Genomic DNA, 27,181 nt, shown 5'->3' on the forward strand with positions numbered 1-27,181 from the left:
GTTATCATAACTGTGGGTGTGCCACACGGCTCATTAATTGCTGTTTGACAGTCAAACTTGATCACATTGAATTCAGACTGAAATATAAATGACATTTTAAAGCTGCATTACAAAATCTGTTGTGGAAAAATGGTTTGAGCTGCAGATATGAATCTGTTGTCAGCGGTTATTAGAAGATCAAACTTCCTGTGCTGCAGCAGACGGGCTGTGTGGGTTTCTGCTCTGCAGCCTCCACACCGTTAGCTGTGGCTTTGCACTTTAATAACACAATGACAGTTACAAGCATGAACTCTGCTTAAAGAAGGATTCCAGGAAGGATCTGTGTTCTTCACCTGTGAGAGAAACAGCTCAAATCCTCAACTCAGAGCTGACAAATGAACTTTGATGGAGTCAAAGAGAGACGATGAAGCCCCTGCAGTCTGCTCAGCTCCCATTTCTGACAGAGTTTGAAGCCAAATACAAGATGAAGAGCAAAGATGACATCATGGAGGAGAAACCTGAAGGAAAGTGATTCTAAAACAGGCTGTTGTCTGTTTTTGAAGCTGTTTTCTTTGGTTTTAAACAGTGTTTAAAGTGACACCAAGAGAGCAACACTGACTCACTGAATGTGTGTTAATCAGGCGCAAAGAGCACAAACACAGCCACACAAACACAAACAGACACACAAAGCTGTTGGTTTCACAGCAACACATCATTATTTTAGGAGTTCAGTCCCAAAGTTGTCAGACATGTCAGAGGAGTCTGTGCATACTAGTAAGTTTGATTCTTTCAAACACAAGTATACTATGAACCATCAAATATCTATGAGACACTCAATGATGCAGCTACATTTATGGAAGATTTCCAAGCTTCAAAATAACTCTCAGAAACAGAAATGACACTAAGTCAGACAGATGTGCATTTCTATGTTTACAACAACTGCTTCTAATCTGCATAAAGAGAACATTTACAAGCAAACACAACATGTCAGCAGTCACATTTCTAAAGACGCATCATTTTAGGCGTCACCATGCATGAGGATTTTCTACAAAGCCAAATGGAAATGAGTGAAAAAGCTTTTTGGCGTTATTGAGGCTGTTCCACTTAAAGCATTTCAAAGCTGCCACACTACACATAAAGTATGAAACAATAACACAAGAGCAACAAATGTGTGAACAATGAAATCTATTGTCTGCTGGATGAGCTGATGATTCAGCAGTAACAGTCTGTGTTACTAAATTCAGCTCCAAGCTGAATGTGTTTGTGGGAACATCAATGTTTTTAGTCTTTCTGCATCATGTGACCCAGATTTTTGGATCTGCTGTCAGATTCAAATGAAGACCATGAAAGCACACAGCAGCTTCAGCTGAGCTGTCAATCAGCAGCAGCAGTCTTATCTGTGGGCCGCCCACAGCAGGGGCCGACGGGAGCTTTGAGGAGCCGTTAGAAAGCACGTGGCCCTCGTCTGATCTGGCAGCTCGTCCTCGTTTGGCCTCGGCTGCATCAGAGCACCACTTCTCCCCAGGTTCACCAGAGGAAACACCACTGCACACAATGCTTTTCCTCCCAGCTGCTGCTCTGTGCTGTCTGTGTTCAGGTGAGTGTTTGCAGCCAATCAGGAGCCAACAAACTCAACCTGGAACAAACACTGTCACACTGACCTTCATCTATCTGTCTGTGTCTCTGCAGCACTGCTTACCATGGCAGCAGAACAGCTGATTCAGGACGATTTAACATTGACCAGGAGAGTTGGAGACAAAGTCTCCTTCAGCTGTGGAGGGACTGAACAGTGTAGTAGCAGTATACCCTATGTGTACTGGTACCAGAAGAAAGAAACATTCAGAATTATTCTGCGTATTGATAGAAATAATTGTGGTATTAAGTCAGATTATGGTCATCCTCAGAAAGCTGATTTTTCAGTTGGGGATAAACAGAATGGCTGTAAATTAAAGATAGAGAAAGTTAAACTCGATCATTCAGCCACCTACTACTGCTCCTGTTATAAATCTGCTCCCCACAGTGAGAAATGATCCGTGCAGCCTGAACAAAAAGATGAACAGATGTCAAACAGTGTTTGTGACAGGAAGAGAGCAGCAAACCACAGCCCAGGTTCATACATTTCACCTCCATCTCACACAGACACACACTTCAGTCTGAATTTTTTACCACATTTTTTCTGTAGAACTATACTTACACTACTAGAGGATGACTCATGCTTCATCCTAACGTTTGTCAACAAAACTGAAAACAAAGTTTATACACACTTTTTTTTTTATCCTGTCATGTCTGGCAGGTTTTTCAAGCAGAATTATGATCTGAATGTGGTGTTGTGCCAAACATATTTGCTCTACTAAGATGAGGTCTATAGATTCTCTATTTTATTCATTCATGTAATTTTTCACATACATGCATATGTGTTGCAGCAATGCTGGAGTGGACAGGCTGGGAACAAAAGCAAGAAAGGAAAACAAGAAAAAGGGGAGAAAATAGAAAAAGAGGACAGTGACCAGTGGGGAGCAGTAGGGAGGGAAAACCCTGCCCTACTCGGCTCTGTGCGTGGGTTGTAAGGCACAACAAGCCCCCACATGTCTGGCCATACCCGCATGCACATGTTTATTATTATTTTGATTAACACTTGATAGAACAAACATCCTGACATCAAGGAAGAGGAAAAAAAACAAAGGCTCAGAATGAGCTTTTGGCTAAAAAGTCTCATGTCACTGGAGTAGTATAATAATGGTGACTCATAGGAGTGTTCATGTTGGTGTTTATGTGTTTAGTTACCAGCTGTGTTGTGCTGCTCTCTCATTGTTATTATTAGTTTGAGATGTGAATTACCCACGTTGTCTGGTATGGGGGGTGGCTAGTAATGGAACACCGTGACTGTGATGGCTGTAGCAGCGAATGGCTACGGACACCGTAACTGTTTCTCAGCATGGCTCTCCTCTGTGTGAATACATCTGTATTGACCAGTAATGGAATTCAGGTATTGGAAAGTTAGCTTAAAAGCTTTCTTTTCTTCGTTTTACCAGACCGTATATAACAGGGTTTTTGTGTGCCGCTTTAGTTTGTTGCACAATCTATTTTCTGTAAAAACCACAGAACTCACTGATTGGATTAAAAATATCAGACTATGTGTAACAATGCCAGTTCTTTGTTAATAGTGTTTATAGTTTACAGTTGTCTCTGCCAGTTATGTTCATATTTATTTATGTAGAATTTCACAAAGATTATTTTATTGAATTTACCTGACGTGTTTGTGTAGCTCCGGTTGGTGTGCGGAACCTTTCTTTTGTTATTGTTTTCTGTACCCCTACGTTTAGTTTTCTTGGACAACTCCTTTATAAGGAGCAGTCTCGCGCTCTCTCCCCCCCTTCTTCCTGTGGTATTCGGCGGGAGCGGGGCTTAAAGCGATCGTCACCAACCAGACTGTGATGTTTTGTTTACTATTTGGTCAGAAATAAAAGGAGATCGCCTCCAAATCACGTCGGTGGCCTGATCTGATCATTGAGGCACACAACGCAGAGAGCTGTAGAAGCCACCGGTTACACCCGTTGCATCGCCGGTCAGCGCTCGTCTGACCTCCCGGGTGTAGCTGCAGTCACCCTCGTCTCCTCTCCTCCTGCTGGGCGGCGCAGCCCGCGTGCGCCCTCCGGTCGCCGTGCACGCAAGGTGTGTCGTCACCATAAAGAGAGACTCGCACACATTCTCCCTCATTTCGTTTGTGTGTTTGTTATATCGAACTGCTCGTGCCCTGCCGCACATTAAGAGGACGTTCCCGACAATCCAACCCTCTTTTTCTGTTTTGAAATAGACGTGATAAACATGAATAAGGGATGTGTATTTTGAATGAAGAGTATATATTGGACTTCTACATAGAAAAGTAAAAAAAATTTTATTTCTGTTTATTGCTTTGAATTTTTTGAGGGATTGTGTGTGTTTATTTACATTCTGCTGCATATTTGATTGTGTGTTTTGATCATCCTTTTTAAAAATTTTTTTTTTTAATTTAATTTTTTTTTTTCTCTCCTTTGCCATTGATAATTTTTATTCATGATGTCAGGTGTAGACCCCTTTAAGGTTCAGTCTGTGGTGGGTTGTGGGCGTGGTGTCACCTTAGGGGTGGGAAGGGGCAAACAGATGCCTTCACAGTGTTTTGGTAGGGGTGGGTCTGTGTCCCCTGGTGTCCCCAAATATGCATCTGATCAATCTTTTGTCAACTCACCTTTGGTCCCCACTGCTAGCTCCATGCCCATTGCCCAGCCAAATTGTGAGCCCACACAGGTGGTTCCTGGTGAGGCCCTTGGTAGTCTGTTTAGTGATTTTGCTAAACAAATAGGGGATAGTATATCAGCAAGCCTTAGTGCTATACATCAACCAAGTGCTGTCCAGCCTCAGCCTACTCTGTGTCAGTCTACCAGTGATACATCACAGCTAAAGGTTGTTGTACAGTCTGATGCCAGAGCTCCACCTTATTTCAGGGGTGATCACACAGACACATTTTCTGTTCATGAATGGGAAGACATGATGAAAACTTACCTGAAGAGGGTTAAGTGTGACAGTCATGCTGAAATGTATGACTTGATAATGTCGAGACTGACAGGCAGAGCTAGAGATGTGGTTAAAGTATCTCTCCGCAGTCGTCCTGAGCTGTGTACGTCTGATCTACCCACAGCTGTGTTTGAGATATTAAAGGGGAACTTCAGTGAGCTGGCATACTCTAATCTGCCTATGAAAGACTTTTATGGAACCACTCCCTGGGCACATGAAAGTGCTCTTGATTACTGGATTCGTCTTGTTGTATAAGCGCTTTGAGTGCTCTGACTGAGTAGAAAAGCGCTATATAAGAACTAGTCCATTTACCATTTTACCATTAACAAATCCATCGATGCTGCTGATGAATGTCTTCGGAGGCGAGGCAAATTTGTGGAGGACCCGAGTGCTGAAGTGGTCATGATGTTCATTAATCACTGTCCTGACCCCACTCTTGCCTTGACTTTCCAGCTAAAGTCACCTGAGCAGTCGACCGCACCTGAGGTTCAGGAACGTCTCGACAATCACACGAGGAACAAGAGGAGGACTGTTTCACAGCCTCAGACCTCAGTGGGGTTGTCAGCTTTGAGCCAGAGCACTATGGCTGATTCTCTTCACCCTTGTGATTCTCAGGCTGCCCTAGTAGCGAACCAGCCAAAGACTCCTTGTAACTTTCCACCTGCAGTCACTGTGGTCTGCAGTCAGCCTGACTCTGATGATATTGTGGTGGGCCAAAATCAGTCTGCTCGCTTGTCTGTGCCCCCTGCTGTTCTTGATGTGCCTCCTGTTGCAGTGACCCCATCTGCTGCTGACAATGGCCTTACACAAGTTGTAACTATGTTTGACAGGGTTCTTTCTCTGTGCAATGCTTCTCTCACTGCCGGTGCAAGACCAAGCAACCACCAGCCTATCAGACGTCAGCCTGCCTGTTCCGGTAACAAACGGTGCCCTGAGCCTTGCAGAGTCTGTGGTTCGAAGGATCACTCGACACATGCACACTGCAGGCTTTATAGGTTATGCCATAACTGCTTCAGTCCTGGTCATATTAGGGCTCAGTGTTCACGTTCCACCCGTTATGGTGCCACTCCCACTCTTCCTCCCTCCAGTGCTGATTTAAACTAGCCTGCCTGTGTGATGAGAGGGGTAACATGGGCGATGCCGGAGACACCCTCAACAAAGAACATGATTTGCAGTCAGTCTATGTGAACTGTTGTAGCTCTCTCCCAGATGACACAGAAGTGATTGTTGTGGGCTCACACAGAGTAGCTGAAGCAAGTGACCTGTTTTATGCTTCAGTGACAGTCAATGGTCAGTGTACTCTGAGAGGGATGCTTGATTCAGGAAGCATGTCATGCACGCTAAGTGAAGAAGGGGAGTCCAAACTAAGAGCAGTAGGTGTTCTCACTGTTCCTCAACCTGTGCCTGAGAAGGTGGTCCTTGTTGGCTGTGGTGGCCTTGTAACAAAGCCCAAATGTATTTATGATCTCGACATTGAGATTCATGGCTCCAAGTTCTCTGTCCCTATGTTTCTTGTTCCAGGGCAGAGAGATGAGCTGATCATTGGAAGCAATGTCATCAGACCCTTGATCTAAAAGATGAGGTCTGATGTTAAGTACTGGGAGCTTGTAGGCTCCAGCACCTCTAATCCTGACTGTGAGCAATTTCTTGAATTGCTTTGTTGCACAACCCATTGGTCTGGGTCTGACATGCCTGACAAGGTTGGTACAGTTAAACTAAGACAGTCCATCACTCTTGCACCTCAACAGGAGTATCTTGTGTGGGGGAAGTTGCCCAACAATGCCCATCTATCACTTGGGAGCACTGTCATAGTGGAGCCCACCTCCTCCCGTTCAGCCCCTAGAGACATAATTGTTGGACGGGTGGTGACACCCATGTGGGGTGATCGCTGGGTACCAATGAAAATCTTGAACCTGACAAAGACTCCTGTGACACTGCATCGCAATGCAAAGGTGGCAGATGTCTTTCCATGTCTTGCTGTTGAGGACTTGCCCATCTCTCAGGGTGTCAGTAGACCACAGACCACTTGGACTGCTGAATCTGTCCCAGATCGGACGTCAAACCCATCCCAACGGCTGAAGGAATGTGGTTTGGCAGATATTGACCTGGAGGCGTGTGAGGTGTCAGAGGAGTGGACACAGCGGCTGGCTGATCTGTTACTTACCTACCAGGATGTCTTTTCTAAAGACAAGTTGGATTGTGGAGAGGCCAAGGGTTTTGTTCATCGCATTCACCTCACCGATGACCGCCCCTTCCGGCTTCCCTATCGTCGGGTCGCTCCAGCGCACTATCACAAGCTGAGAGAGGTTTTATCGGAGATGGAAATGAAAGGCATCATCAGTAAGTCAGTCAGTGAATATGCTTCACCATTGGTCCTTGTCTGGAAGAAGTCAGGTGACTTGAGGATCTGCACTGACTTTCGCTGGCTCAATGCCAAAACTGTCAGGGATGCCCACCAATTGCCCCATCAGGCTGATTGCCTTGCTGTCCTTGGTGGGAACGCCTTCTTCTGCACTATGGATCTCACATCGGGATTCTACAACATCCCCCTCCATGAGTCTGACAGACGGTACACGGCCTTCACAACACCTTTGGGCCTGTACGAATACAACAGGCTCCCCCAGGGTCTGTGCAACAGTCCTGCATCCTTTATGAGGATGATGATCAGTGTTTGGTGACTTGAACTTTTCTAGTCTCCTCTGCTACCTTGATGATCTGCTCGTCTTTGCCCCTTCTGAAGAGGAGGCTTTGAAACGTCTGGACATGGTCTTTTCACGACTCAGAGCAAACAATCTAAAGCTGTCACAAAAGAAGTGTCACTTTCTTCGCAGGTCTGTGACATTTCTTGGCCATGTAGTGGATAGCAGTGGTGTCTCAGTCGACCAGGGCAAAGTTAAGGTCATCTCAGCTTTCAGGAAGGAGGACCTCATGGACTCTGATGGGCTCACGCCATCTCAGAAGAAGGTCAAATCTTTCCTTGGGATGGTGCTGTATTATCAGCATTTCATTCCTGGCTGTTCTTCGATTGCAAGGCCGCTTTATGCTCTGACCGCTGGGCAGAAGAGGAAGGTTAAGGGCTCCCCCGGACGGCGGAGAGCGGGTACCTTCCGGGAACTGTCTCCTCAGGACTGGACACCTGCCTGTGAGGAGGCATTTGAGGGTCTTAAAAGTGCCCTCCTCAACAGTGTGGTGCTGGCACACCCAGACTTTGACAGGCCTTTCATCCTTTCCACCGATGCTTCCCTGGATGGTCTGGGTGCTGTTCTGTCCCAAGTGCCTGCTGGCGAGGAGAGAGCAAGGCCAATTGCTCTTGCCAGCAAGTCTCTCTCCCGAAGCCAAGCAAATTATCCTGCTCACAGGCTAGAGTTGTCTGTGACAAATTCAGCCACTGGCTCAAGGGTCACAGGTTCACTGTGTGGTCTGATAATAACCCTCTGACGTACATCCTAACAAAACCTAAACTTGATGCTTGTGAGCAGCGTTGGGTCTCCAAACTGGCCCCTTACTGCTTTGAGATTAAACACATTCCCGGACGTCTGAATGTGGTAGCAGATGCTCTCAGCAGGGACCCCTTTGTGAAGCCTCTGCGGGACCAGCTGTTGTGTGTCCCTTACTCTGAGCTGCTGGGACAGGCTCATGATGTCAGTGACGAACAAGTACAGGACACTTTCCGCTTTACTTGCCAGCCACAGTCAATGGGGGGCCCCTCTACTTCTGCTGCAGTTCATGGCTCACTGTCTGAGGATGATGTGTCCTCCCTTCTCTCCTCATTTGAAGAGTGGGACGCAGCTTCGAGACAACGAGCAGCCTCCCTTGCTGACCACCTCACCTCCTTGGAACCTGCTGGTCAGGATATGTGGCCTTTTTTGCCTCTCACTGATCTTCAGGCACAACAACAGAAGGATCCAGTAATCTCGAGGGTTGCTCACTATGTTGAGAGAAAGCGCAGACCCTCCAGACGGGAACGTTGTAATGAGAGTCAGCCAACCCTGAAGGTCCTGAAGCAGTGGGACAGGTTGACACTCATGGGTGGGATTCTCTACCGGGTCACAAAGGACCCTTTAACCAAACACAAGAGGTTTCAGTTTGTTGTGCCTGAGTCTTTGAAGGCTGATGTGTTATCGGGTGTTCATGATCATGCTGGTCACCAGGGTCAGCCTCGCACACTCTCTCTGGCTCATCAGCGCTTCTTCTGGTCTGGTATGGAGAAAGATGTGCGAGATCATGTGAAGAACTGTCAAAGATGCGTTCTCAGTAAAACTCCTGAACCTTCTGCCAGAGCCCCACTAGAAAACATCAAGACCTCTGCTCCTTTGGAACTTGTGTGTGTGGACTTTTGGTCTGCGGAGGACAGCAACAACAGATCGGTGGATGTTCTGGTTGTCACGGACCATTTTACCAAGTTGGCTCATGCCTTTCCCTGTCGAGACCAGACCGCAAAAGGGGTTGCCAAGAAGCTGTGGGACAATGTTTTTTGCATTTATGGCTTTCCCCAGTGTTTGCACTCTGACCAGGGAGCGAGCTTTGAAAGCGAACTTATTGCCGAGCTCTTGAAGTTGTCAGGGGCTGATAAGTCGCATACCTCGCCATACCACCCTATGGGGAACGGCAATACAGAAAGGTTTAACCGAACCCTGGGCAACATGTTGAGAGCACTGCTCCCTCGCTCTAAACAGAAATGGCCACAGATGATCCACACAATGACTTTTGTTTATAACTGCACCATTCACGAGACCACTGGATTTGCACCTTTCTATCTGATGTTTGGGAGAGTTCCTAGACTGCCAGTTGACCTAATGTTCAAGAATGTACTCCGTGATGAGACTGTGTGTGACTATAATGTTTATGTTAAGTCTCTTTTGTGAGACCTGCACTGGGCAATGACTCTGGCTCAAAAGAACTGCACAGCTGAACAAAAACATCAACGTGACCAGTACAACAAAAGGGTCAAAGGTCTGCCTCTGTCACTTGGTGATAAGGTGCTGCTGGCGAACAAAGCTGCCCGAGGGAAACAGAAGCTTTCTGACAAGTGGGAGCCGGTTGTCTACACTGTGGTGGCTTCGAAGCCTGCTTTGCACATCTATCGGATCAGGGATCAGGATGGGCACGAACGGGTAGTCCACCGCAATCTGCTGCTACAGGTCAACTTCTTGCCCCTGAGTGGAGTTCCGGATGGTGATGAAACAGGTGTGCCCTTGCCTGCCTGTAGTGTGAGCAGTGCCTCTCCATCTGACTGGAATGTGACTGAGATGTCTGGATTGAACAGCAACAGCTGAACCTGCCTTTGCTGGTTCTCTCTCTGGGGTTAGCGACTGGGATGGTGGCCGAACTGCTGCTTGGGTCAGCGAACAGTCATCTTTAGATGAACCACTTGGTTTGAAAAGTCCATCTCCTTCTTCCGCTGTGGTCGCCCCAGCTCCAGTTGGTCCTGCTGCTACTGTGGATCAGCCACCTGTTGCCCCTGCCCCCCTGCAGCAACCGTTGCTTGTCTACTATGGTCATCCTCGGGGACTTGATGCAGTAGACCGACTCACCTCGAGTTTTGGCAGGGTTATTCGACCCGTTTGCCGCTTAATCGAGTCCATGACACAACTTGAGTCTGTTCTGGGGGTGGAGCCAAGTTCTCCTACTGTTCTTCATGTGTAAAGCCTAAAGTTGCATGTCTAGCAATTTTGTTGTTTTTGTTTCATGGCATATTACATAACTTTTCATGTATTGCATTAGTGATGTACTGCTATTTGTACATCTTTATCTCATTTACCCTCTTTTGTCTGGCATGAGGATGCGCGGTGTATGAGGCACCGCACGTTATTTTTGGAGTACTATAGGTTTTTGCTGGGCGCCAAGCAAGCCTTTAGTTCTCCTATCCTTTTAATAGGAAACTTTTGATGTTGATTTTCTCTGCTTGAAGATTGTGTTTTTATGTGTATTACTGAGTGTAGTGTGTTGTACAACCCATAATTTTGTGTAATTCTAGGGGGGTGAATGTAACAATGCCAGTTCTTTGTTAATAGTGTTTATAGTTTACAGTTGTCTCTGCCAGTTATGTTCATATTTATTTATGTAGAATTTCACAAAGATTATTTTATTGACTTTACCTGACGTGTTTGTGTAGCTCCGGTTGGTGTGCGGAACCTTTCTTTTGTTATTGTTTTCTGTACCCCTACGTTTAGTTTTCTCGGACAACTCCTTTATAAGGAGCAGTCTCGCGCTCACTCTCCCCCTTCTTCCTGTGGTATTCGGCGGGAGCGGGGCTTAAAGCGATCGTCACCAACCAGACTGTGATGTTTTGTTTACTGTTTGGTCAGAAATAAAAGGAGATCGCCTCCAAATCACGTCGGTGGCCTGATCTGATCATTGAGGCACACAACGCAGAGAGCTGTAGAAGCCACCGGTTACATATGCTCAAACTATTCAACCCTCGTGTACGGCCCTGCATCCACATTCTCCTCTGCTGAAGGCAAAAACAGAATTTCAAGCTTTTCATAACCTTCTGCATAAGCTTTGCACAATGAGCAGTACAATATTTTTCCATGTTAAAGCATGAAGTGTCAGCAGGGTGATCAGCTGACATGGAGTTTTTGTTTGTTTGGAATCATTGTTACAAACGTGACTATTAAGAAAACGGTTTATACGCAGCAGTTTTTGAGGTGGGCAGTTGAATGTATCCTGACAGTATCTACTAAGCATAATTTAATAAATATCTATTACTAACGTGATTTTTAATTAAAGTAGATTTTTAGCTTGCACTGTAAACCCAGATTTTGATTCGACTTAAAAATATTGAGTTCATATTACTTAAAATTGCCTAGTATGTGAACATTACTTGTTAATGCTGAGTAAGCTGAACTGTTTCATGTCCTTATTTGTTGTAATTGTGTTTTTAAGTCCAATCAACAGCTCCTACTGAAATAAACTGACTTTATATTATTTAAATATCTGTCATTTTGCAATATTACTTATTAATGCTGAGTAGACTGTACTTTTTGATGGTCTATCTTATTGTAATTATGTGTTTGAGTGGCGTGGTGGTTAGCAGCGTTGCATCGCAGCTAGAATGACACCTAAAACCCTGCCTCTTGCTGTATGGAGTTTGAAAGAGTAGATATTTGTTTTTTGTGTTTATTTTTTGTTCACTCTCTGGTTCTCTACTTGTACAGTTTTTTATTGCTCCATGGACAAATGTTATTTGTAAATGTTAATGTACCAGTGTTCAGCGGGGCTGAGTTTTATCATGTTGATTCATAAATTTAAACAAACACAGTTCAACATCATAAAAAACATTGCTACAGGCAGCATGGTGGTGTGGTGGTTAGCACTGCTGCCTCACAGCTAGAATAGCTATCTAATGATCTGGGTTCAATTCCACCTTCACCTTGCTGTGCAGAGTTTGCATGTTCTCCCTGTGTCTGTGTGGATCTGAAGACAGCGAGTTAGTGGGGTTAGGTTAAGTGGTCACTCTAAATTGCCCACAGGTGTGAATGGCTGGCTGTCTCTCTTTGTGTTAGCCCTGCAATAAGCTAGCAACCTGTACTGTATGGGGTGTACCCTGCATCTTGCCTTATGTCAGCTGGGATGACATAAGTCCCCCCCCCCCCCCAAAAAAAAAAAAGATAGGGGATGAGGTTGGATGGAAAGATATATGTGATGGCATATTTTAATTTGTCCGAACTATAAAAAATAAGTTTGGTCAATTAGAACATACAATTTAGTCCAACTGGTAATGGAGTAGTGCTTACTTAACAGGCTGAGTTAAATAAATGGGTGGTGAATGATTGCTTAAACTAAGTATCTTCAGTTACTGAAACTCTGTTATTAGTACATTTAACATAGATCTTCCATTGCATTCCAAAAGGGCCTCAAATACATTGAACATAGTCCACTGCAGTTATTCAACTGATGCTCATTACTTAAAAAATTTAAGGCAACGAGTTACCTTGGTGTCTCTATTGGAATTTTTTCCACATTCTGTGTAAGCTTTGTGTGAAGAGTAACACAGCGCTCTGGCTGTTTCTTAGTTGTGAACACCACATTGTTTTCCATGTTAAAGCATGGAGCGATCACAGTGTGATCAGCTGACACAGAGTTTAGCAAGAAAAGTGTGATGCTACTATACCTATTAGTGCGTTAATTCTAATGTTTGTTTTCATTCGTGAGACAGTCACACAGCTGCTCTTTTAAACAATATCAGTCTCAACTATGCTGCAGCAGGGTTTCCATCGAGCCATAACGCTTCTTTTTAAAACAAAACGTCCCTTTTTACCCAAATCAACAGTTGGACGGCTCTCTATTCAGAGTGTTTCACTCCAATCTGCTAGGAGCATTATACAATGAGTGATTGTTTTACCAACATTTACTATGTTTCATGATAGCTGTTAGGCTCCTTAAACAAAGATTTGTAGTCTATCATAAACAGCAGCCATCCTGGCTACTTTATTATGTGGTTCACAGATACCTCACACAGAGTGCAGAATGTGCACCTACTCAAGCAGCTGTTTTACTCACATATTCATCTGCTGTATGAGTCTGTCAGTTTTAAGCAAATTTGGAAATGAAACATGTAATCCTAGTTTTTGTTTTAGCACCGACGCTGTTTCACTGAGCGTGATAAAACCTGTCAGTTTGGTGAAATCATTATGGCTGCAGAATCTCATTGTTTTTCTGACCACTTTATAAGTTTCACACAGGTTTACCCACAGTTTGATTCAAAGACACAACAGAATATCACACAGGGTGAAATAATGTCTCAGTGTTGTGTATAATCCTTTTTGTTTGTAAGTAAGAAAAATACAGCACTTTACCCATTAACCATGTTTCTATTCTTTCTCATCATTATCAGAGATTCTAAGTTTGTTAATGAAACATCTCTGCACAGTTTGTCTTCAACAGAAGTAACTCAATAGCCTACAGCAGAATAAAGTTGATTACAGGGTGTTGCTAAAACACATCAAATTGACTACTATGATTAAATCAACTTACAAAATTCCCACTCCTAAATAACCTTTTTTAAAATGACAATGCTAGCAGCCCTGTGCCTGCAGTCTGCAAAGGTTTAGGGTGTTGATAAATCAGAATGTACAGACTATCACGTTTTTCAATTCAGTTCAATTCAATTTTATTTATATAGCGCCAAATCACAACAAACAGTCGCCTCAAGGCGCTTTGTATTGTGGGTAAAGACCCTACAATCATACAGAGAAAACCCAAAAGTCAAAACGACCCCCTATGAGCAGCACTTGGTGACAGTGGGAAGGAAAAACTCCCTTTAACAGGAAGAAACCTCCAGCAGAACCAGGCTCAGGGAGGGGGGGTCATCTGCTGCCCCCCCAGCAGACTAGGCCTATAGCAGCATAACTAAGGGAGGGTTCAGGGTCACCTGATCCAGCCCTAACTATAAGCTTTATCATAAAGGAAAGTTTTAAGCCTAATCTTAAAAATAGAGAGGGTGTCTGTCTCCTGAATCCAAGCTGGAAGCTGGTTCCACAGAAGAGGGGCCTGAAAGCTGAAGGCTCTGCCTCCCATTCTAATCTTAAGTATCCTAGGAACCACAAGTAAGCCAGCAGTCTGAGAGCGAAGTGCTCTGTTGGGGTGATATGGTACTATGAGGTCTTTGAGATAAGATGGGGCCTGATTATTCAAGACCTTGTAGGTGAGGAGAAGGATTTTAAATTCTATTCTAGATTTAACAGGGAGCCAATGAAGAGAAGCCAATATGGGAGAAATCGGCTCTCTCTTTCTAGTCCCTGTCAGTACTCTAGCTGCAGCATTTTGGATCAGCTGAAGGCTTTTCAGGGAGCTTTTAGGACAGCCTGATAATAATGAATTACAGTAGTCCAGCCTAGAAGTAATAAATGCATGAATTAGCTTTTCAGCATCACTCTGAGAAATTTCAGAAATTTCAAAATTTCATCAGTCTTTTTTTTTTCTCCTCAGCTCTCAGCGGAGACGGTCGCACTTTTCTTCTCTCCCAGCCCTTCCTTTTTACCCTGCTTTGCTGCTTTAGAGCCTCTCTTCAGACAACTTCCGAATTGGAATTTATAATTATGGATCTGGTCAGCTGGTCTCTCAATGCCATTGTTTTTGATCAAATTTTCACCATGAGGAGATTGGGGGAAGGAGAACCCTATTCCGTCTTATTAATTGACATTCCAGCTGGCTACGTTATGGTTCCTGTGTGGTGTGGAAGATGACGTGCCTGGCCGTATTGTCAATGGAGGACACACACATTTGGCTTATTGACACTGGGGTTTCTCCGAATTGGACCTGGAATTACCTGACTTGTCGTTGCAATTCAGGAAGTCTAGGCAGCTGTCTGGCCTTGGTAAGGCTGCTTATGACGGGAACGCAGGAAGGTACAGACTCAAACTCAGACTCTGTATATCTGGAGCTGATTGGAGGGGTAAGATCTTGGAGATGTATCTACCGTATTTTTCGGACTACAAGGCACACTTAAAATCCTTAAATTTTCTCAAAAATCAGCAGTGCGCCTTATGTATGAATTCTTGTGGTACTTACTGACCTTGAACCAATTTTATGTGGTACACTGCGCTCAAAAATCTGTCAAAATGTTTAGTGCGACTTTGTTAAGGGACGCTTCACAAATATCAACATTTTCCAGAGCATACGACAGTGGGCAGGGGGGTAACACCCAGCGTGCGCTTTTCAAATAGTTAGAAAATGTCGGTCGGTCTGTGTAATTTGAGCGCTGCCATCTGACCGCCGATGCCCGAGGTATCCACACCACTGCACCATTACGTGGTCTGCAGTGATATTTCCTCCGCTCTAGCAGATCAGATCAAAGGCCTCATTGAATTCTGTAAAATAGTCCATCATCGATTCACAAAATGACTCTACTGACGATATTAGACAGGAACAAGCTGTGAATGCAGCACAGCAAGTATGGAAAGCAGCCGAAGCCACCGGAGATAAATTCAGCAAGAATTGGAAGCATTGTTCCAAAAATAGAAACCGTATGCAGTAAACTGCAGAAAACGATGATGGATTTTATTCAACATGTTCCTGGCCTATTTTCATCTATGCTGGCCCGGATATTTGTGCGTAATCTGGCAATCGGTGGCCGGCACTGTTGCCAGCTTTTGTGTAACAAAACTCGCTGTTGGCTGTCTCAAAAGTTGCTAAAGGACGAATCGAGGTCCGGGGGTGTGTGTGCGCAACCAAAACAAAACAGTAACAACAACAAGACTGACTCGGATAATGACGGGAGAGAACCCGGCATGCTTGATGCTGAAATCGCCCAACTGTTCAACTCAGAAACTGATGATGAGGACTTTGATGGATTTTTGGAAGATAAATGATTTAAAATGTGAGTATTTTTCTGTATTTGTTACAACCGAACAATATTCTGAGTTATTGTGAATGAGCTGAATAAAGTTCGACTTACCTGACCCTTTTGTTTCGCTGTACATATGTCTTATCATATGCCTTATAATCATGTGCACGGCTAAGGAACGAACCAAGAAGATTCGCATGAATTGGATTTTTTTCGCCACAGAGAGGTGCCAGAAAAACTGAAGGCTGTCAACAAATTAATCAATACAGTCTGTACCAAAACAAGTCGTAGAATCAGGAATTTGGCTCCCTGGCGTTCTTGGACTGCCGCTTATCAAATTGTCTCCTGGATGTTTTGTAGACAGATGCTCTATGCCCCAGCTGTCCCGTCTTCTTCTGACCTGTGTTGAACTGATCTCCCTGACCTAAGCTGCTGAGGAACTCTACGTCTTATCAGAACTGTTTAGGGATGGCACAATACCACTTTTTTATGTCCAATACTGATACCGATATTTTACATTTGGATATCTGCCGATACCGATACCAATCCAATCTTTTTTGTATTATTTTTTAAAAATTGTTTTTAAATGCCTGGATCAATTTTACATAAGTCAACAGTCTCTCACACAACAAAACTGAAATCTTTTAGTTGTCCCACATACAAGTATAAGGACTGGGGGGCAGAGCTTTTCAGGCAGTGGCGCCAAAGCTCTGTAACTGTTTACCACTCCATCTCCGCTTAGCTGACTCTGTGGCATCTTTTAAAAAACAGCTGAAAACTTTTCTTTTTAACCAGACTTTTTGTTGACTTTATTATTATTCTTTTTCTTCTAATATGGTAATGTTAGGTTTTTAACCTTTTGTTTTATCTGTTTTTTGTTAATATTGTGTTTTAATTATTGTACAGCACTTTGTGACTTTTTGTCTGTGTAAAGCGCTATATAAATAAACTTTACTTACTTACTTACAACAATCGCTCTATCACCTGAACCCTGTTGCTCCTATGTGAGAAGGTGATGCATTGGCTTATGGTATGTTGCAAATTTCATTAGGGCTGCAACTATTGATTATTTTATCAATCGAATATTCTATTGATTATTCCATCGATTACCCGAGTGACTGGATAAGAAATACTTTTTTCGTATTAACAGTTCATCTGCATATTTTAACTTCCATATTGCAGTTTTTCCCTGTGTGAAACAAACAGGGTGGATGGAGCAGCTACAAAGTTCTCTTTTCTTCACTTACTGATCAGGTGGTTGATGAAGGTCATTCAAGGCTCTTCTTTGGATGTTTCTGCCTGTTGTTCTGTTGTGTCCCACACTGCTCTGGGCTCTGGGGAGGCCAATCCGGGAGTTCCATTGTGTGCTTTTCCTATCCAAGTGTGTTTTTACTGCTCTAGCAGTGTGTTTAGGATCATTGCTGATAAATGAAGCTGTTGCCTATGTGGTGTCTGATATACTGTGTATTTTAAACTCCATATCTTTAAGAGAGATGTATTATAGCTGAGGCCCTTTGCCTTAAAGTCCTAGTCTCTTTGTATGCATTCCAAGGCTCCCTGTGTTGCTGAAAACTGGTGGAAACCAGTTCTATACATGGAGCATGCAGCAATGTAAACAGATGTTAGAGGCTATAAGGAACTGACTTTGTTCAGGAGAGACAAAAAAATGACAGTTGGTGGTCTTTCCCAAGCACAGACTTGAAAGACTATTCTTTCTTTTAAATAAATCTGCATTATTCTAACAAGAACTTTGTCAGTGGAGATTTTCTTCAATACATCAACATGGCATCAATATCAAAACACAACACTAATGGTGTCACAAACAGAGACCTGATGGCCGACAGCCTGAGCGGACCTGATCCACACCCAAGAATGCCGGCTTGTAGTGTGAGTTCTCTCTCTTCTACTTGAGTGTTGTTGCCTCCATTTGGCTCTGTGATGAGGCTGCTTCTATCACACTGTAAAGAATTTTTGTGTGGGATTTATGTTGTGTATGTTTTGGGAGTTAATCACTAAATTGGGGTTTTATTGTGGTGTTTTCAACCGCAATGAGGGGGGTATAGGCATAAGAGATGAAAAGAGGAAAAAGGAAAAGAAAAAGTAATTAGAAGAAACAGAAAAATAAAGAGAGAAAGGAAATAATAAGGAAAAATAAAATGAAGATAAAGAAGCTTATTAGTAATGAGTAAAGTGTGTTAAATAACATTGTACAGGTGTAGTATAGAAGGACCCTTGTCTATATTTAGCAGTATTGCATGGTGAAGATGTCTGTAGACACTCACTGTGTACCTGTGTGCTGACCTCTTCCATACCAGTGACGTGCGGTGAGGTTTGTGACGGTGAGGCACCAACTCGTCTGGAGTCGGATGTTCATATGCAAATGAGGAGGGCTGCCTTCTTGCTCCAGCTCCTCTACTATTGGTCAATAAACAGGAAGAAGCAGGATCCATGTGCAGGTTGATTGTGCACGCCTGCGCCTTTGACCTCATTTTAACAGCCCCCAAAAAGTTCGGCAATATCCGTAACTGACACACTCGCAAGCAAAAACGACTCCAAGGCATCAGCAGGCAGCAAATATCCAGGTGTCCCAGCAGTTCTTGTGTGGTACACAGACTTGTGCAAGCGACACGCCACCTCCTCCAAAATCTGGAGAACTAACGGGTCAGCTTCATTATCCATGTCTGCAGCTAAATGCAGTAGCCTCTCATTCAAAAATATCTACACTAAACAATAAATAGTCATCACTGACAGTATTGCTTTCAGTTAAGCTAGCAAGGTGACTTAATTCTTCTGGAATTGTCAGAGACAAGATCTGGAAAATTCACGGATGCTCATCATCTTTATGATATAGCGAAAGGTAAGGTTAACAATAACAGTATTTACGTGTTAGTTTGCCGTGGTAATGTTATCCAGCATTGTCATTTTATCATTCTGTATCTGTGTATAAAAGAAACAGTCTCTGATTGGAGAGTAAGCTAACATCAACTTTAGCCACAGGTAGCTAAAATATATACTGCTGCCTGTCAGTGCTGTAATGTTAAAAGGTTTACTTTCTATATTAATGTAAAAATCAGTGACATCTTCCAACACTGTTGTTTAGAATAGTGTTTTAAATATTGACCTGAAAGCTATATGCCAAACCATTTCCATGTTCTGTGATTCATAATTTTCTTTTTGCCTTCTTCTTGTGTCCATCTTTCTCAGCAGCAGCCCACCTAACAAGCATGTCAGTCATCAAGATGTTACTACAGTGTGCCATGCTGTTCCAATAATGAACAAAAAACTCTGTATTTGAGTTTCCACGATTTTCCAGTGGACACAGAAATACGTGTCTGTTGAGGGAGAGCGATCAGGAGAGATGAGGGCCAAGTTTTAAAATCCTTTGTGGAGGAGGACAGTGTGTGACAGTGTCTGAAAGGAGACAAACCAGGTCAGAGCCTCCCTACAACTCACACTTCTTGGATGAACATTCATTACTCCTGTGCTGGAAATCAAATCTCTCTGTACATCTAATCTGTGCTTTTTTTTTTAATAGCTATTAATGAATGAATTGATGTGAAGAATTCTGTAAAACGTTTTGTAAATAGCTTGTCTTGACTGATATGCATATGTACATCTTTTACATTTAAATTGCATATTTTTGTACATTTTACACATCTGGCAATGAAGCACATGGAGGAGAAAAAATGCTCAAATTAAAGCTTCCATTGTGGAACAAAGAAATGAGGTTTGTGGCAGTTTCTTGCAAACATTTATTAATTATATTAAACACTGTACATGGAGCAATGATGGTAAAAATATATATATTAGTACATACACAATTTAGGTCCATTTTGCATTGGCAGAGAAAATGTATTTACAAAAGGCATATCAATTGCATTTCAACATTAAACTAAATTCCTCAGGGTTTACAGCTTAAGAAGACATCCATGTAGATGTCATGATAGCAATGATCAAGTCTGTCTCACTGAGAGGATAAGCTCCTCATCCTCAAAATTTTATCATACAGATAATATAGAGGGCATATATGAAAGCAAAGCAATACATATACATACATATATATATATATATACATACATATATATATATATATATATATATATATATATATATATATATATATATATATATATATATATATATATTATATATATATATATATATATATATATATATATATATATATATATATATATATATATATATATATATATATATATATATGTATATATATATATATGTATATATATATATATATGTTTTTGACAATATTTATTTATTTACTGTTAATCTATTAGCATAACTTGTTCTTCAAATAGCCATTTAGATGACTGGGGGATGAATGAATGTGACTGCTGCCTGGGTCTTCTAGATTCTTATTTGTCTGCAGTGTTTATGTCCTGACATCAGACGGCTCACTGTGCGCCTTTCATCCTCGCTGAAGCTGTTCAGCCTGGGATGAGCGTCTTCCTACTCACGTCTGTATCTTTACAAGAGTTTAATTTCTTGGGACGTGGTGCAGTAGCGGGTGGACAGTAAAAAAATGCGCAGGTGTCTGTCTGTAGGCAACAGAAACTGCAGGACGCTCAGGCAGCACCGGGAAACCACATTTAACTTCTAAATAACAAACGATTGCATATTTTTCGTGACGGGTGGCAACCCTAGTCTATACTATAAGGATCTAATCAAGATTAGAGCCTAAAGATGTTCTATTTGCAAAATAGAAAGGTCACGTAATGTTAGCTAGCAAACAAATGCTATCCTAGTCTATTAATTAACAGCTAGAAAAGACAAAAACACGTACCTGTGTTCAATGAAGAATTTGTAGCCTTTGTCCAGTTGTGAACGTGTTGTTAGTAAAAACTTGTCTGCATGTCATAGCATATCCTAATACCGCATTAGACTGTGTAAACTCCATGGCCAAAGACTTGTGGCCAAAGGTGCAGGTATGCACAATCGACCTGCACATGGATCCTGCTCCTTCCTGTTTATTGACCAATAGTAGAGGAGCTGGAGCAAGAAGGCCGCCCTCCTCATTTGCATAATGAGGCAGAAATGCATACGGTAAAGGAAAAATAGGAGACAAGGAAATGTAAAAGAACAAAGTCTTGTATAAGGAAAAAGCAAAACAAAATATATACATTTCCTGATGAAAACGCACGTATAAGGAAAAGGAAAAACAAAATATATACAATATATATATATATATATATATATATATATATATATATATATATATATATATATATATATATATATATATATATATTTCTGCTTTTATTTCTAATTATGTCAGTTTTGATCCTCCATAACTGATGAAGACTTGAACCAAAAATTTCACATTTGGATTCATCACTCAATCAGACCTGTTAGCACTGATTTTCAGTCCACTTCTTGTATAATTTCATAAACCTCAGTCTGTCCTCCCTGTTTCCCTTCCTTATGAATGCCTTCTTAACAGCCAGACTTCCACTGAGACCATTGCTGATGAGGCTTCAGGGAGCAGTAGATGGATCAGCTCAGGGGTCAGATGCATCTCTCAGGTTCTGTTTCAGTTCTTTGCTAGATTTTTTTTCTATTTCTTAAGGACATGGCTTTCAGACACTGTTCATCTGCCGCAGATAGTTTTTTAGGCCTGCCATTTCTTTTATTCTTGACTTTTTCAGTTTCCTCAAATGTTTTAAGGACACACTGCACACCATGTTGAGATCTACCAAGTTTTCAGCCAATAATTCTTAGGGAATCTTATTGTGGATGAATGCTATTGAAAAGAATGGTATTTTCTTCTATGTCACCATGTTACCTTTGGCATTGCATTCTTGTTTCAGCAAGATCTCCCAGTGTTAATGTGGGAAAAACTCAGACTGTTAAAGTCTTCTCCAGCCCATCTCAAATATAAATGGGGTTAAGGGCTGGACTCTGTGCTGGCCAGTCCGTTGATCCATCCAGCCATTTGTTCATCCATCCATCCGTCTGTCCATTGGTCCATCCATCTATTTTCTTCCGCTTATCCGGGGCCGGGTCGTGGGGGCAGTAGCCTAAGCAGAGAAGCCCAGACCTCCATCTTCTTAGCCAATTCCTCCAGCTCATCCAGGGTGACCCCAAGGTGTTCCCAGACCAGCCAAGAGATATAATCTCTGCAGCGTGTCCTTGTCATGATCCTGGACCTGTGGCCCTGTGCGCCTTATTGTATTTGAGTTGTGGTGTTGGTTTTGTATTAGGATTTTAGTTATCATGGTTTTCTGTTTAGTTGTTTGTGATTAGTTCCTGTTTCCCTCATGTTGTCTTCCCATGATCTGTGTTCAGGTGTTTGTGTTATCCCTCCGATGTCTAGTCTGGTTTACCTCCCATGTCCTCCTGTTCCGTCAAGGTTCCTATGTATGTTTTGTTCACATGTCCTAGTCCCTAGTCTCATGTCTTGTGTTTAGTTTGACATCCCAGTATTCCTTGTGTGTTGTATCTAGTTTTCTGTTTTGGTCTGGTTTAGATTCCCTCTGTTAAGTTTACATGTGTGTCATGAGTAGTCACTTCCTGTTTTATTTTGACGATCTTGTCTTCCCCTTGTCTCATCAGTGTATTTCGTTCACCTGCGTTGTCACCTGTTTCCTTTTCCCTCGTTATTGCCTAGTGTATTTAAGGTCTCTGTGTTGTTTAGTTCCTTGTTGCATTGTCGTTGGTTTTTTCCCTTCTGTGCGCGCTTTATGCTACATTCATGTTTTTGCTGCCAAGTATTTCTGGATTAAAGCTTTAAGTTATCGTAACTTCCTCGTCTGAGTCCTGCATTGGGGTCCTCTGCCTCGCTGGCCGCAGCCTATACCTGACAGTCCTGGGTCTGCCCTGGGGCCTCCTCCCTGTACAACATGCCTGGAGCACCTCACCCAAGAGGCACCCAGACGGCATCCTAATGAGATGGCTGAACCACCTCAACAGGCTAATTTTAACGTGGAGGAGCAGCGGCTCTACTCTGAGCCCCTCCTGAATGGCCGCACTCCTCACCCTATCTCTAAGGGAGAGGCCAGCCACCCTTCGCAGGAAACTCATTTTTGCTGCTTGTATTTTGGATCTTATGCTTTTGGTCACTACCCAAAGCTCATGACCGTAGGTGAGGGTAGGGACATAGACTGACCAGAAAATTGACAGCTTCACTTTTAAACTCAGCGCCTTCTTCACCACAACACAGCAGATACAGCCCTGATCCATTTGTCAATCTCCCGCTCCCTTCTCCCGCCACTCGTGAATGAGACCCAGAGGTACTTAAACTCCTCCACCTGGGGCAGTAACTGTTCCCTGAGCCACAGTGAGCAGTCCACCCTTTTTCAGCGGAGGTCCATGGCCTCAGACTTAGAGGTGCTCATTCTCATACCAGCCACTGCAAACTATTCCACTGCGAACTGGAGGCCCAAACCTGCACTGTTACTGAAGAGCTCTGCAGAAATATTCCTATGTATCCAAACCTTGCATGTGAGTACAATTGGCAAATAAAATCTCTCGAATCTTGAGTCATGCTGATAAGAGCATTAAAAAAAACTCATCATGGAGCTGAAATATGATCCTGCTTCATCATTTGGACTCATTCACCTCAGCTGACACATTCAGCAGCAGACAGGTTTTTGTATCAGTCTGTCTCACTGTGGGAGGAAGATACTACTTCATCTTTGGCTCTGGAACCAAACTGAGTGTAACAGGTAAGAACAAACATTTATTTTCCTTCAGTTGTTTTATTGTAGAAGTTGAAAATGTGTTTAAAGTCAGTTTGTGCTGCTTCAGGCTTTACATGTTAGTTTGTTCATAATTAGTAGAGAATTCATCTGCAGCCATTGTTCCATAAGAAAAGCTCAATAATCTCTGAAAACATGTTTAAATCTCACTGAACAACTAAAGTTATTCTTTATTTCTGCAAATATTAGTGATGTTACAGATATTTAGGATTTGATCATCTCAGTAATTCTGCACCATCAAAATTGGGAAAAATACATTTTAAATATGTTGAATAAGAAATAAAGATTTTTTTTTTTCATGGTCCAACATTCAGCAACAGTCAAATGTTTAAACTTACCCATTAAAATGAATCGGTGTCTAAAGCTCTGACTGTTACTGTAACTTTGTTGGGTAATAAAGTCTTTTTGGAAATATATTAATATCTGAATTCACACAGAAATTTCAAACTGAGATGATGCCATAAAATTTAGGATAAAATCTGACTTTTTTTAGCATCAGATTTGTATTATTTCATAGTTGATGTGTGAGTGCAGTGAAACAAATTTCCTGTGGATCAATGAAGTATTTGTGACTCTGATGTTCTCCTCGTGCTTCCATGGATTCTCTCTGAGAACTCCCACTTCCTCCCACAATCCAAACACATGCATGGATTAGGATAATTTAAATTGGTGATTTTAAATTGCATTTATAACATTTATAGGTGTAAATGTTGTTTCTCTCTGTGATAGACTGGCAGATGGATGATAGATGGATATTTGGAGGGAACTAGAATTTCAAGATAAAATTAACAAAGTCATTTAATGAAGTTTCTTCTCTCGGGGCAGAGAATGTCTGTGAGATGTTTAGTGTCAGTCTGTTAATCCAGATCAATCCATGTGCTGCTAGTGAGGCTGAAAGAAAAGAGAAGCAGAGACGGTCATGTTGATGTGATTATCAGAGAAACCACAGCTGAAATTTACCTCAGCTGACACATTCAGCAGGTTTTTGTATTAGTCTGTTTCACTGTGAATAAAATCTTTGGCTCTGGAACTAAACTGTACGTAACAGGCAAGAAAAAATATAAATTTTCCTTCTGTTATTTATTGTAGAAGCAGAAAATGCAGAAACTGTGTTTAAAGTAAAACGTTGATCCTGGATTTATGTCATATTTTCAGAATTTGTTGATAGTTCATCTGTAATCACTGTTATTAAGGACAGGTTCTAAGAGTAATAAAAGTTTAGTTTTAGCAACATTATAATAATTTAGGATTTGATCATCTCTTTATTTCTGCACAATTTTTAGTTTTTGAAAATAGTCCAGAAAGTTTAGCAGAGTGTAAAATATGCAAATGTGTTTTAGAGATTTGTTTAAGTAGGTCATAAATCTTTGTGAGCTATCATGAGTTAAAACATGAAACAGAACAAACTTAATAAATTAAAATACTTATGGACACATGATTTCTTTAAATATTGATGGATAAATTAGGTTCAAACACATTATGTGTTTATCATGATGTCTATTTGTTATCAGTTTCAGTGAACATGTGTTCAGTAATATTTACATGCAAATATATATGATAGTGTAATTATTTTAAGATTAGAGATTTATGATATATATGAAATGCAAAAATGAAAAATATCAGTCTTTGTAATTTTGTTTGAAAGGCAGAAATATTTTATCTTGAATGATAAACTCTGTGATTAAAAATAGATACAATGTTAAAATTCTATTATCACTGAAATTATGTTTTTTTTTAAAAAGAAAAAAAAAATCAATCCATCCATTTCCAGTTCAGGGAGCCTTTGATGACAAAATACTGTCAAAAAGCTGTTTATTGACATGTAGCATAAATTAATATTGTACATGTTATTAAACAAATGTTTAGAACAATCTGTGGACGTGAATTTCAGTGTTTAAATTATGTTGAATTCTATTTTAACAAATGCTGAACTATGATTTTGTTTCATGTGTAATAAAGTACTTTATAAAATGACATTAATTCTTTGGAAGAAGAATTTGTTCAAATGTGTATAGAAGGTCTAACATGGAAAATATATTTTCAGTGTTATGAAGGTAAATGTTGATATTTTTAACTGTACTGAATCATTTGGAACTTAAAATAACAACAAAGCAAAAGTGAAAAAATTAAATGTTTTAAACATGAAAAATAAAGTTGAAACATATTTTATTTGAGTTTCTAAAAGCATGTTGTGTGTTGCTCATGTGAGCCGTGCTGACATGAGGTTCTGACTGTGTTTGACCTGAAGCTGAATCCAGTGTATGTAGTGAACTTTGTGCTGTATTGATGAGTAGTTTAGTGATCAGAGTCCATGTAGTTTCCAGGATCAGACTGAATGCAGTGCAGTGCTGGAAGCTGCTGCTGACTGTGTGAATGTGTGTCTGTGCTGCTTGTTGCTGCTGTCAAACTTCAGATGAGCAGGTAGTGAAGCCCGTGGTGAGCGTGTACCCAGCAGCATCCAGAGCCCACCTGGAGGGGAGCAGCTCCCTGCTGTGTGTGGCCTCAGCCATGTTTCCTCCTCTGGTCCAGTTCTCCTGGAAAAGACAGAAGAAGAACGGCGGGCTGGAGGAGCTGCCCCCTGCTGAGGGAGAGCAGCTGGAGCTCAGAGTCGGGACGCAGAGCCTCCATCTTACTGATCCCTCAGAACAGCACATGGAAATATAGCTGCTCCGTCAAGCACGAGGGGGGCACAGTGGAGGCCCAAACACAAGAAGGTAATGAAGGCTCGCTGACTGTGTTCACCTTCAGGGATTCAGCTTCATGTGGAGATGCTGTCAAAGAGAGCAGAGGAGCAGAGGACTGACATTTGTCACTGCAGCTCCAAACATTTGACTCCTTTTGTGTTTCAGAGCTTCCAGCTCCAGCAGCCTCCTGTCCTCCAGAGAGAGAGCCAGCAGACCTGCCAGCTCTGCAGCCAGCTGACTGTAAGATCACCTGCTGCCTCTCTGCATGGACAGCTCCAATGTCCAATGAGGGAGCTGGAACAACTTTAGGGACTCAGTCTCAAAGTTGTTCCACTCATTCATATCTTCATCAAACAAGCTCTGAGAAAGCCACTGTACACTAGCTGCTCAGCACCAAACAGCACACAGACCATAATATGTCAGAGATCAGTTTGTTAGCTGCTTGTGGAGTTCTTCTGCCCCCAAGTGGACACAAACACAAATCAATGCATTCATCCACTTGAAGAAGAAGCTGTGACTGTTTCTATTTGGACTTTTTCTCCTTCATCTCACAGGAATAACCCCACTGTGTGTGTGTGTGTGTGTGTGTGTGTGTGTGTGTGTGTGTGTGTGTGTGTGTGTGTCCTTCAGGGTCCTTCCAGTCTCAGTGCAGGGTGAAGCTGCTCTGCCTGCTGTCCACAGTGCTGATAGTGAAGAGTCTGGTGTACTGCTGTGGACTCTCTCTGCTGATGATCCTCAGAAACAAGGGAGCGTCCACCAACTGCACACATGCTGACTGACTGTTTTCTGCTCGCCTTTTCTCACCATCAAATCTCATCCATTCATCTCATTCATCACTTTGATCACCATTCACACATCTGAGATCTTTGTCTTACTCTCAGCTCATATCCACATGTTTGTGTTACTGAGTCTGTAGTGTCGAGTGTTTTCACATTAAATTTACTTGTACTAAACAGTAA

At 42.1% G+C, this 27,181-nt stretch overlaps 1 pseudogene; it reads left to right on the plus strand.

Annotated features, from left to right (window-relative positions):
• Nucleotides 1-1,787: 1,787 nt before the first annotated feature.
• LOC115777678 (immunoglobulin lambda-1 light chain-like) lies at nucleotides 1,788-27,181 on the plus strand (annotated as a pseudogene).

This window comes from Archocentrus centrarchus, unplaced genomic scaffold, assembly GCF_007364275.1.
Source record: "Archocentrus centrarchus isolate MPI-CPG fArcCen1 unplaced genomic scaffold, fArcCen1 scaffold_64_ctg1, whole genome shotgun sequence".
Classification (NCBI taxonomy): domain Eukaryota; kingdom Metazoa; phylum Chordata; class Actinopteri; order Cichliformes; family Cichlidae; genus Archocentrus; species Archocentrus centrarchus.